The sequence below is a fragment of the Cervus canadensis genome, chromosome X (genome assembly GCF_019320065.1).
Source record: "Cervus canadensis isolate Bull #8, Minnesota chromosome X, ASM1932006v1, whole genome shotgun sequence".
In the NCBI taxonomy this organism is placed as follows: domain Eukaryota; kingdom Metazoa; phylum Chordata; class Mammalia; order Artiodactyla; family Cervidae; genus Cervus; species Cervus canadensis.
Window position 1 is genome coordinate 21,168,184 of NC_057419.1, and position 11,357 is coordinate 21,179,540.

At 43.0% G+C, this 11,357-nt stretch overlaps 1 long non-coding RNA gene across 1 annotated transcript; it reads right to left on the reverse strand.

Annotated features, from left to right (window-relative positions):
• Positions 1-6,606: 6,606 nt before the first annotated feature.
• Positions 6,607-8,213, reverse strand: LOC122434896. The gene is made up of 3 exons (XR_006267493.1): positions 8,148-8,213; positions 7,342-7,409; positions 6,607-6,742 (listed from the first exon to the last, which is right to left on the reverse strand). It is a non-coding gene; the product is annotated as an uncharacterized LOC122434896 (long non-coding RNA).
• Positions 8,214-11,357: the final 3,144 nt, after the last annotated feature.

Consider the following 11,357-nt stretch of genomic DNA (forward strand, 5'->3'; position numbering starts at 1 on the left):
TCCCAAATCACTTTTTAAAAATAAGTTACATGGCAGGCTCTGTTGATATTGCTTACTATTTGTTTATATTTATATTGTAGCCTCTGCCATTTAACACTACATTTGAATATCCTTTAATTATTCATTTTGTGTTTAGTAATTCAAGTGCACCCATTTAGTGGTAGGTCACTGAAAAACCACCACAACTAAGTTTCTATGTTGATATGCCACTGGCAGGGCAGTCAGTGTAACTCTCCCAGTGCTTACACCTGGTAAGTTCACTGTGCCCAGTTCCTCTCCATTCTCAGCTGTCAGAGACATTTTGTTTTGTAAAGGGAAGAAGACCTATACCTTAAGTCCTCAACCTGAGAGACAAATGGACGCCTGGTGAGCCCAGCATTGAGACAGTTCCTCTCAAATTGCCAACCCCTGGCAAAGGAGGCAGACCTGATGGAAAAGCATCATGCTATCAGTGGATGGATGTGGTTTCCAGTTTATGATGAGAAAATGGGAGAGACAAAAATAAAACTCCAAAGTCTGAAGAGCACAGAGAAGCTTGGAGTCAAAATATGAATAAATCCAAGTACATTTTCTAGGTTAAAGTGGTTTTATGTTTGTTTATATGTAGGCTTAGGAAATGTGATAGTATTAATGCATGTATATGGCTATGATTTAGAAGGCATTGATGCTAAATTGAGAAACAAAGTGATGTTACATGTACCAAAACTGAACACTATTTTATTATTTATGACTTGGTATCACAACCTTATGGCATCTTTTAAATATGAAAAAAACAAAACAAAACAAAACCTGTGAGGATATAATGAATTAAAGCTGTGGAGGTTTTCTACAGACAAAAAATGCTCTATATTTCGAGGCATTACATCCCCTGGATATTTTTATTTGATTTTAATTCAAGGGTCAAATTTTTATGGCTGTGTAAACAGTTGAGAAAGATTCCATCAGCTGCTTTTGAATTATTATAATAGCGGGAAACACAGTATACCTTTGCTATTTAAGAGTTTTTTAAAAGATCAGAACATGTGTTCCACTTCATGGTATCAAACACAGCAAAATGGCTCTAATTGGGAACATACTTGGGCAAAGGACTAGATTAAAATGACTGAGAGTTATAAACGTCTGAAATGTCTATTTCAGGCACAAGTAGGGGAAATGACACTAATTTCCAGAGTGCGCACATCATGATTAAATTAGCCTAGAGAGATGAAGAGTATATCAGCATGTACCCTGGAGAAGAAACGCCATATGAATCAGGAATGAGCCAATCAGCTCTTTTCTGGGTGGCGTCACCAAGAGAAAGGTAGCCGGTTGCTGCTGTCCCTCCAATCACGTGATCACCCACCTAGCTCATTTCTCCAGAATCCCTTTACTCTCCTCTGTTGTATCCACTGAACTAAATAAAATACTATCTGCAACTCTGTCCCTTAGCCAATTGCTCTTTTTGGTCCTTTTAGATCCTTTTAAGTAAGCCCCAATAGATGGCCCAGGCTTATACTGGTATAGTAGAAAATGCCAACTAACCTCTGACTTTGGACTTAACCTCTGACCCAGTGGACACCAACATTGCTCAGGGCCCAGCAAACAAGATCAGGGCACCCCTACCTCCCTTGTTTCAACCATCTGGATGTGTGTGTGGTTTGAGAATATTCTAAGATGAGAGGAAATGGTCTGCATGGCGGCACTCTTAGGGTATAGATGCTGAATAAAGGGACGGTCGCTGTTGGTGGGGACCCTGACCACACCCCTGTACACTGACCTCTCCAGTATATTCTGACAGAGTCCTACTTCAAGCAGTGGCTGCGACTCTCTGCCTGAGGTTTTCTCTTGGCCTGAGAATGGAGGGACCTGGAGGGACCATGGAGTATCAGCACCTCACGAGAGAAGTCCTTGCTCACACTGGATGGATGAGAGGTAAACACACCAGCTTCCTTGCCCCTTGGTTGGCTAAAGCTCCCTGAGTGCCCCGGTGGGCAGCGAGCCCCAGTTGCCCATGGAGGCAACATGCTCACATGCTCCATAATATACTCCTTCCTGCCATGCTTCCCTGCTCCCTACCGGAGCTTCAGATCAGTATTTACTTCAGATTTACTTTCCAAATAAGCTTCCTGCCCTTAAGTCCTTGTTTAGGGATCTGTGTCTCTGTTACCTAACTTAGGCCAGATGGGTTTGGACTCAGGAATCATGACAATCAGAATTCAAAGACATCAAGTTGAGCCTTGTCTTTGCCATTTGCTCAGTGTGACCATAGGTGAGTTACTTTGTCTGAGCCTCAGTTTCTTCATCTGTAAAACAGGGATAATAGTACACCTTTGCTGTCTAACAGTGTTATTGGGAGGTGTGAATGAGAAAACATCTGTGAATGTTAAAAACTGTAAAGAGCCACACAAATATTCATTGTAGTTCATGAGAACTGTTCCCTCTTTACCCCCACCCAGGCAAGACTTCTTTTAACCATTTTATTTGAAATAATTATAGACTCAAGGGAAATTGCAACAATAGTACATGGAGCCCTATATCCCCTTCACCCAGCTTTCTCCCATGGTGACATCTAATATGCTGCTGCTGCTGCTGCTGCTAAGTCGCTTCAGTTGTGTCCGACTCTGTGTGACTCCATAGACGGCAGCCCACCAGGCTCCCCCGTCCCTGGGATTCTCCAGGCGAGAACACTGGAGTGGGTTGCCATTTCCTTCCCCAATGCATGAAAGTGAAAAGTGAAAGTGAAGTTGCTCAGTCGTGCCCAACTCTTAGCGACCCCAGTGACCGCAGCGTACCAGGCTCCTGGGTCCACGGGATCCTCCAGGCGAGAGTACTGGAGTGGGTTGCCATTGCCTTCTCCGAATATGATGCTAGTAGGAAATTAAAACCAGGAAATGAATGTTGCTAGAGTGCTGTTAACTAGCCTACTGACGTTATTCAGTTTTATGCTTTTAAAGTACTTACCAACCTGCCATTCTATTTCTTCTCAGTCCTCTGGCCTCTACTCTCCCCATCTCTAGAGATTTTTGAGGAGTCTAAACTAGCCACTTGCATCACTAAGTCTTAGTGTCCACCCCATTAGAGCAGGTACTGACTGAGCACCTGCAGCTTGTCCTAACTACACTTCAAAACTGTGGGGCAAAATTCCATTCCTTTTCATCTAAATCCTTTGTCACTGCCTCTTGACCAATAACAGGTAGTCTTTGCACATGAAATCCCAAGATCCTGGATCCTGCTAAGCAACTTCCTAAAGTGAGAATGCAGCAGTTACCAAAAGAGTTGTTTCTAATGATGAATTGGATAACAATATTTTCATTAGGAGGTTAATGCAACATTTTCTTTAGTTGCTTTAGAAGCCTTGGATAAATGCCTCCTTGTTTAGATGATTCATATCCTGCTTAATTTTTCAAGTTGCTATGTCACTCCTTCTTTAGTACTCCTGGGACTTCACCTTTAGTGCCCAGAGAAAAAGTGGGGGGAACCTTTTCTCCATCAATCCTCTTGTGAAGCGTAGGGTCGCGGGGTCGTTCGCAGTAGTGCTTCAGTAATCTCCTATTCTCTCTTTGAATGCAACCATTATTCCTCCTTGAACAGATAATTTATCTCCTCCCTGGCTGCCTTCTTGGTTAAAGGTTAACAAAAATGACATCCCCTTCAAGTTCAAACCCTGGGAATGCACAGACCCCTGCTGCCAACAAAGTCTCTCAAAGCAGGAAAACAGAAAATGTACTAGAGCTCTCTCTGCAACTGTTGCCATTTCTCTTTCTTCTTGATGCCTATGAGTCTTGCTGACCATCCTGATCTGAAAACACTTTAGAACATACATTTGCAAGGATCCAAGTTTGTCCCTCTTATAGTAATACAGGATCCATTTTCCAAGTGCCTCTCAAAGCCTTCCAGCACTCCACTCTTTTCTCATAAGTTCCCTCTTGGGGAAGCTATCCTCTTTCCTGGTTTTAAGACATTAGCTCTACAGATATCATTCTAAAACTATATCTCATTCTCAACCTCTCTCAAGGAATCTGGTCCCACATTCCACTTGCCTATAAGTTCCAAGTCCACGGGTCGGACCACCATTCTCACAGTTTCCTGGACTTGAACTCTCAGGCTTCTTTCTCTCCTTATTAAGAAGCTCCTGGAACTGCCTGGTCCCATTCTGTCATTCTCACCCCACACAACCACCACCACCAAAGCACTGCAAGATCTCATGTGTGTGTGTGTTCTCAGTCTGCAGTCATGGCTCTTTGTGACTCCCCAGGGACTCACCAGGCTCCTCTGTCCATGGGATTCTTCAGGCAAGAATACTGGAGTGGGTTGCCATTCCCTTCTCCAGGGGATCTTCCCAAACCAGGGATCGAACCTGTGTCTCTGGCATCTCCTTCATTGGCAGGCAGATTCTTTATCACTGAGCCACCTGGGAAGCACATCTAAGAAATGTGTCTTCAGTTCAGTTCAGTTCAGTCGCTCAGTCGTGTCCAACTCTTTGAGACCCCATGGACTGCAACATGCCAGGCCTCCCTGTCCATCACCAACTCCCAGAGTTTACTCAAACTCATGTCCATTGCATTGGTGATGCCATCCAACCATCTCATCCTCTGTCATCCCCTTCTCCTCCCGACTTCAATCTTTCCCAGCATCAGGGTCTTTTCCAATGAGTTGGCTCTTCACATCAGGTGGCCAAAGTATTGCAATTTCAGCTTCAGCATCAGTCCTTCCAATAAATATTCAGGACTGATTTCCTTTAGGATGGACTGATTGGATCTTCTTGCAGTCCAAGGGACTCTCAAGAGTCTCCTCCAACACCACAGTTCAAAAGCATCAATTCTTTGGCACTCAGCTTTCTTTATAGTCCAACTCTCACATCCATGCATGACTGCTGGAAAAACCATAGCTTTGACTAGAGGGACCTTTGTTGGTAAAGTAATGTCTGTCTTAGTGACATTCTAATGTGGCCAAACCCGACAATGCTTTAGAAAAACATCAGAAGCCAAGGAAAAGGACAACAGCCTGGCTCTGCTATTCCCAACCTACAAATTAAACACTCAGAGACTCCAGGCCCATTCCCATACCACTGTTTCTTGCTCCAGTTACTCTTCTTGACCAAAACTGCCCTCCTGACTCTTTTCCACCTGTGAAATTCCACCTAGGCTTAAAGGATCTGGATACTTGTAACCTGGTTTGTACCATTTGTTGGCACTAATGCTATACCACCTGGTATTGTTTGCTAATTTTCTATAGTTCTTATCTTCCTCAACTACACTGCAAGTTCCTAGCGAGCAGAGATAATGTCTTCTACATTTCTGCCACATCCATAGCACCTAGGCATCTTCCTCATTCAGAAGTGGCACCATATATTTCTCATGATGGGTTGATAGCCATATGTCCCAACAAAACTAAAGGAAAAGCAATGAAACCAATTCTTACTGAGCAGCTATAGATGAACCACAGCTCTCTCTAACTCCCTAAACTAATATAAGTGTCCTACTCCCTGGACTGTCATATTACCCAGTTTGGTTGTCTTCCTAGCACTTATTGCTATGGGAAATGATCGTGTCCAGTTACTAATTTATGTAATGAATGCTGTTTGTGCCCTCTGGCTTATCCTTTCTGGACTAGTTCTCATTCCTCTAAGGGTGCAGGGTGATGGCTCCCGAGCGTTCTCAGCTGAGTGCCCCTCCAAGAATTGTCCCTGGAAGGGACCGCTTGGCCTTTGATCCTACCTTGTCCCTGAAGCAGCCTGATCACAGTGCGGGTATAAATGCTGACATACTTGCCTTGCCTCAGGGCAACTCTGAAAGGCTACTCCTGTTTCAGAGTTTCTGTGCTGGCTGAAGCCACTGCTATATCTGCATCAGAGTTCAATGTCTCCCTGCCAGTTTCCACTGTCTCTCTTCCTTCCCTCCCCTTCCAGTGTTGTTCCTAAGAGCATCCACAAGAAATTTCCTGCATGCAGATCTCCATTGCAGCCTGTTTCCAGGGAACCTGACTTAAGAAGGGGCTTCTTCAGTGGCTCAGCAGTAACAAATCCGTTTACTGCAATGCAGGAGCTGCGGGTTCGATCCCTAGGTCAGGAAGATAGCCTGGAGGTTGGACACAACTGAAGCGACTGAGCACGAACACATGCACTTGTTCACTGTCACGTCTCATCACTAGGATATTCCATGACAGCCTGTCCTATTTACTGCTGGGCCTAGAATAGTGCCTGGCGCGTGTATAACAGGTGCTCAAGAAATATTTGCAGACTACAAATGAATGGCTTTTATTCATCTAAGTCTTGCAACTCTACTTCATTTTCTGCATGGGAAAATAAGCACAGGGAGGTCAATTAAATATCCCAAGGATGCACAGCCTTCGGCTGTAGAACCAGGACCACGCTTGTATGAATCCAGTATCTACATGCTTTTCAAAACTAAGTACGACCTCCTGATATCTTCGTCATTGTGGGTAGTACTGCCTGGTTGGCTGGGGGCCACGTGTCTTTGGCTTTTGTGGTCTGGCTGACTTCTTGGCACACTTGGCAAAGAAACCTCAGTTTAGCCTTTAACTCCTCTCTCTCTCTCTGTTCTTGAACTCACCCACACCACTGGCATCTTCCATGCTTCTTTGTACAACTCTGCTCCAAAATGCCTTTTCTCCTCTGATTTCACTGACAAGGTGCTGGCCCAGGGCCTGATTACGCCCCAGTTCAAGCCGCACAGTCCTCGTTTCACTCTCACCTCCTTCAGTTGACCCTCCATGCCACTCTCAACATTCTCTTCTTCACCAGCTTCTCCACCACAGGCAGTGACCAAACAGGATGTATTAATAGAATTTACACCAGATTTTTTAAATTAAGAAAACTCAGTTGAAGGAACACCACCCTGAGGCAGGGGCAGGGTGAGGGGAACAAAGTGGGATGGCAAAGCACTCTGGAACCAGCTAGAGTGGGAAGCTGTTGCCACCACAAGGGCTGAAGGGAGGAGGGAAGGAAATAGTGTTACTTAAGTCTGATGGGAGGTGGACTCAAAAAGGAGGGGCCTCTCACTGGGAGATGTAATTCTGAGGGTTGCAGATATTATCAGAGACAGGATGCCAAAGCAGCAAAAGAACTTCCCTGGCCTCTCTCTCCCACCACTCAGCTCTCCTGCCAGGGTCTCCCACTGGCCAACCCCAGTTGCATGCCAGTTGTATGTATGCAAAGGAAACTGAGTGATGCAGTGATTCTGAGGCTCAGAACAGGGCAGAGAGGGGCAGAAAATGGATCTGGGACTTGGTAGGGGCAAAAGGGGAACCAACACACCTCAATTCTCCAAGAGAACAGCTAATTTTCAGGTCCCACCAACACCATCCCACAACATGGTTCCATTTGTAGATTACAGTACTTACTATGAAGCCCTTTGAAACACACACATCCTTTGATCTTCACAACGTCCTCATGAGGTAAGTGCTATGACCTACCCCATTTTAGAGATGAAGAAACAAACTTAGAGAATTTGTGACTCACTCAAGATCATCACACAGCTAAGAAATGGCACAGGTAAAAAAATGGGCCCAGATTTGTGAGTTCAAACTTTTTAACCAAAATCCAGGGCTCAACTTGCACACAGGGTATATATTCTCTGGAACACTTCTCCATTCTTACCCTCTCCCTTTTCTACACACACACACACACACACACACATCATGCTATGTTAATACTTCTAGCTAACATCTTTTGAGTTGATCTCTTCTTCAACAGTTTGGCTAATGACAACTTCATCTCTCATCATCACTCCTCCTTCCAGTTAACATAGGCCTATCAACTCCCTCTTCAGCCCCTCATCTCCTCACCAGCTGCCTTTTGCCTCAAATATTGAAATGTGGTCATGCACAGTGCTGCACTATCCAATATGGCAGCCACAAACCACTTGAAATATGGGTAGTGTGACTGAAGAACTAATTTTCTATTTCATCTTAATAAATTTAAGTTTAAAATGGATACATGGAGCTTTATTCCTGCCCCTCCCTACACATCCTTAAGCACATACTGTGCTTGGTGACCTCCAAGGAACAGTGTATAGAAAGGAAGAGAAAATGGAACTTAGAGTGCAGAAACCTGGCAAACACTACCTTAGTCAAGTGATCAAGAACAACATCACCAATAATAAGTCAGATCCATAGCATGATATGATGGGATGAGAAAGGCACTTCACCTCTGTGGTCTTCCTCTCCAAATTCCATTGGAAAATACCAGCCAAACCTCAACTGAGGGAAATTCTTCAAAATCCTTGAGCAGTAATTCTCCAAACTGTCAAAGTCACAAGAAACAAGCAAAATCTAAGAGGCTATCACAGACCAGAAGAGACTAAGGATACAGGATAAAATGCAATGTTGTGTCCTAGATTGGACTCTGGAACAGAATCAGTATTGTGTTTTGGGTTGTGACAAATGGCCATAGTAATACAAGATATTAACAATAAAGAGGGACTTCTCTGGTGGTCCAGTGGTTAAGAATCTGCCTTTCAATGCAGGGGACATGGGTTCAATCCCTGGTTGGGGAACTAAGATTCCATATGTGGAGCAACTAAGCCCTCACATCATGATGAAAGATCCTGCATGACACAACGAAGATCCCACAGGCCACCATTAAGACTGAATACAGCCAAATCAATCAATCAATCACACAAAATCACAATAGTGAAACATGTGAGTTCTATATACAAAACTTGCACCATCTTTGCAACTTCTCTGTAAATGTAAAATCATTCTAAAATAAAAAGCTTACTAAAATAAAAATAAATAATAAAACTGTTACTCAATTCAGTTACTAGAAAACTTTTAAGTGTGTTTGGAACGAATTGAGTATGTAAACTTACTTTTCCAACTGTAAATTTTATGAAATCTAAATACAGATTAAGTATTTCCAATGAAAATTTAGTACCCAAAATGAGATGCATTATAAGTATAAAATTTGGGGCTTCGCTGGTGGCTCAGATGGTAAAAAGCCTGCCCACAATGCAGGAGACCCAGGTTTGATCCCTGGGTCAGGAAGATACCCTGCAGAAAGGGAATGGCTACCCACTGGAAAATTCCACAGAGAAGTATAAAGTACATACCAGATTTTGAAGACTTCATACAAAACAAGAAAGCTAAATATTTTAATAATTTCTAAAACATTGATTACATGTTAAGATGATATTTTGGATATATGGGGTTCAATAAAATAATTACTAAAATTAATTTCACTTATTTCACTTCATGTTTTTTAATATGGCTCATAGAAATTTTATTTTTATTTATTTATTTGGTTACACCAGGTTTTAGCTGCAGCATGCAGAATCTTTTATCTTAGTTGCAGCATGTGGGATCTAGTTCCAAGACCAGGGATCGAACCCAGGCCCTCTGCATTGGAAGTGCAGAGTCTTAGCTACTGGACCACCAGGGAAGTCCCTGGATCGTAGAAATTTTAACTTACATATGTGACTTGCATTATATTTCTATTGGGGGTTAAGAATATAGACCCTTGAGCCAAACAGCCTGGGTTGAAATCCCAGCTCTGACCCAAGAAACTGATTAACCTTAAGCAAGTTAGTTAACCTTTCTGTGTCATAGTTATCCATCCGTAAATAGAGTGTGGAGGATTCAACAAGTTCATCTACATAATGTGCTGAGTTACAGTAAACACGGGAACATAGCAAGCACTCCATAAACACTAGCCGTTATCATTATAGTTGGGCTGTTTATAGCCAAAGGATCTTTGGAGGTTCACCAGAGTCCTGAAGTGATTCACTGCCAAAGCAGGGAGGAAACGAGGAGGAAATATCCTCACTGCTTTCTTCTCCTGCCCTCCACCTTCCTGCTTAGTCTCTCTGGGTAGCTGGCCAGCAAGTAAGCACAGGTGAAGCCATCCACAATGCTCAACTTTCACAGGCACAGAGTAAGGCAGAAAGAGAGGCGGGGTATTGATCTAGAGGTCAGGGGTGAGACAAAGGAATAGCACTCGCACACCTCACTACTCCTATAGCAACCAAAAGCCTAAAGCATCTGGCTTTCCAAGCCCTCAGCCCCAGCCCTCTCTGTCCCACCCTTGATTCTCAGAATAGTCATGCTTTGTGAGTTTCCCTTAGCCCCTCCCACTCCCCATTTTTTAGGGGACTCAACCCCTGCCATGCCCAGAACCTCTGAGTCATCACCAGTTCTGGACTCAGCCTTTTAGAGATGAGTCATGTACATAAACAGATGGACATTTTTTGGCCTTATCACTGGTTTCTTGCCTTTGTAAAGGAAGTGGGTGATCTTTAAAGACAAAGAGCAGATATTCCACTGCAGCCTGAACTGATTGATGATGATGAAGATGAGAATGATGATTAATGACCTCAGAATTGTGTTTTGAGTGTTTTTTTTTCCCCCTACAAGATTCTTCCCAGTGTTCTTAATATCTACTTTGGCTGGCCAAGTCACCGTTTCCTGAAATAAATGAAGCTGGGGTGGATCTCCTTTATGCAGGGTGAGCATTACCTTTGTGAACTGACCCCACTAAGCCTTCTTCTCATGCTGGCCATATGGTCTCGCTGCTGCTCAGTTTTTCCAGGGCACATGTGCAGGGAATCTAATAATGGATTCCAGCCAGCCCCTGGGCTATTATGTAAATAGGAATCTTCTCCTAGCCCCACACTCCCTTGGGAATCTCTCTAATTAATTAAGTTTAAAACACTCCCACACACAAGTACTCCTTTTCACGGTGTTAGGTGGCCTTAACATGACTCTGTTTCGGGGTGTGGCTCTGCTTTTAAGGATACAGAGCACATGATTCTGTGACCCCGGTTACTTAAGTGCTCAATCTCATTAAGCTCCTGAAATCATCACCTACTCCTAGGGTCTCCCAATGGGCTATTCCCCCTGCCAATATTTATGCATTTTAGACTATTTTATTAGGTGTGTACAAGTTTAGAATTGTTTTATCTTTGTGAGGAATTGAATCCTTTCTAATGATCTAGTGACCCCTTCTAACCCTGATAATGCTGTTTATCTTAAAGTCTATATTCCCCAGTGCAGCTTTCTTTGGGTTAGTAATTGCTTGGTGTGTGTTTTTCATCCTGTTACTTTCTGCCTTTCTGTATACTTATGTGTGCTTTAAGAGCCTTAAGTGTGGCTCTTGTAATGGACATATAGCTCTATTTTTTAAAATCCTATATCTGACAATTTTTGTTTTTTAATTGTCTAGTTTAATTCACTTGTATATTTTGTGACTAATAGTAATTATTACATTTGGACTTGGTTTGCCACCTGATATTTTAATATTTATTTGCCCTGCTTTTGCTGTGATTCTTTTTCTTTCTCATTTCTGTCCTGTTTTTGGATTATTTGCAGCATGTTTTCTGTTTGTTTCCTTATTTCTTTATTCCTTTTTAGTTGTTTGGGTT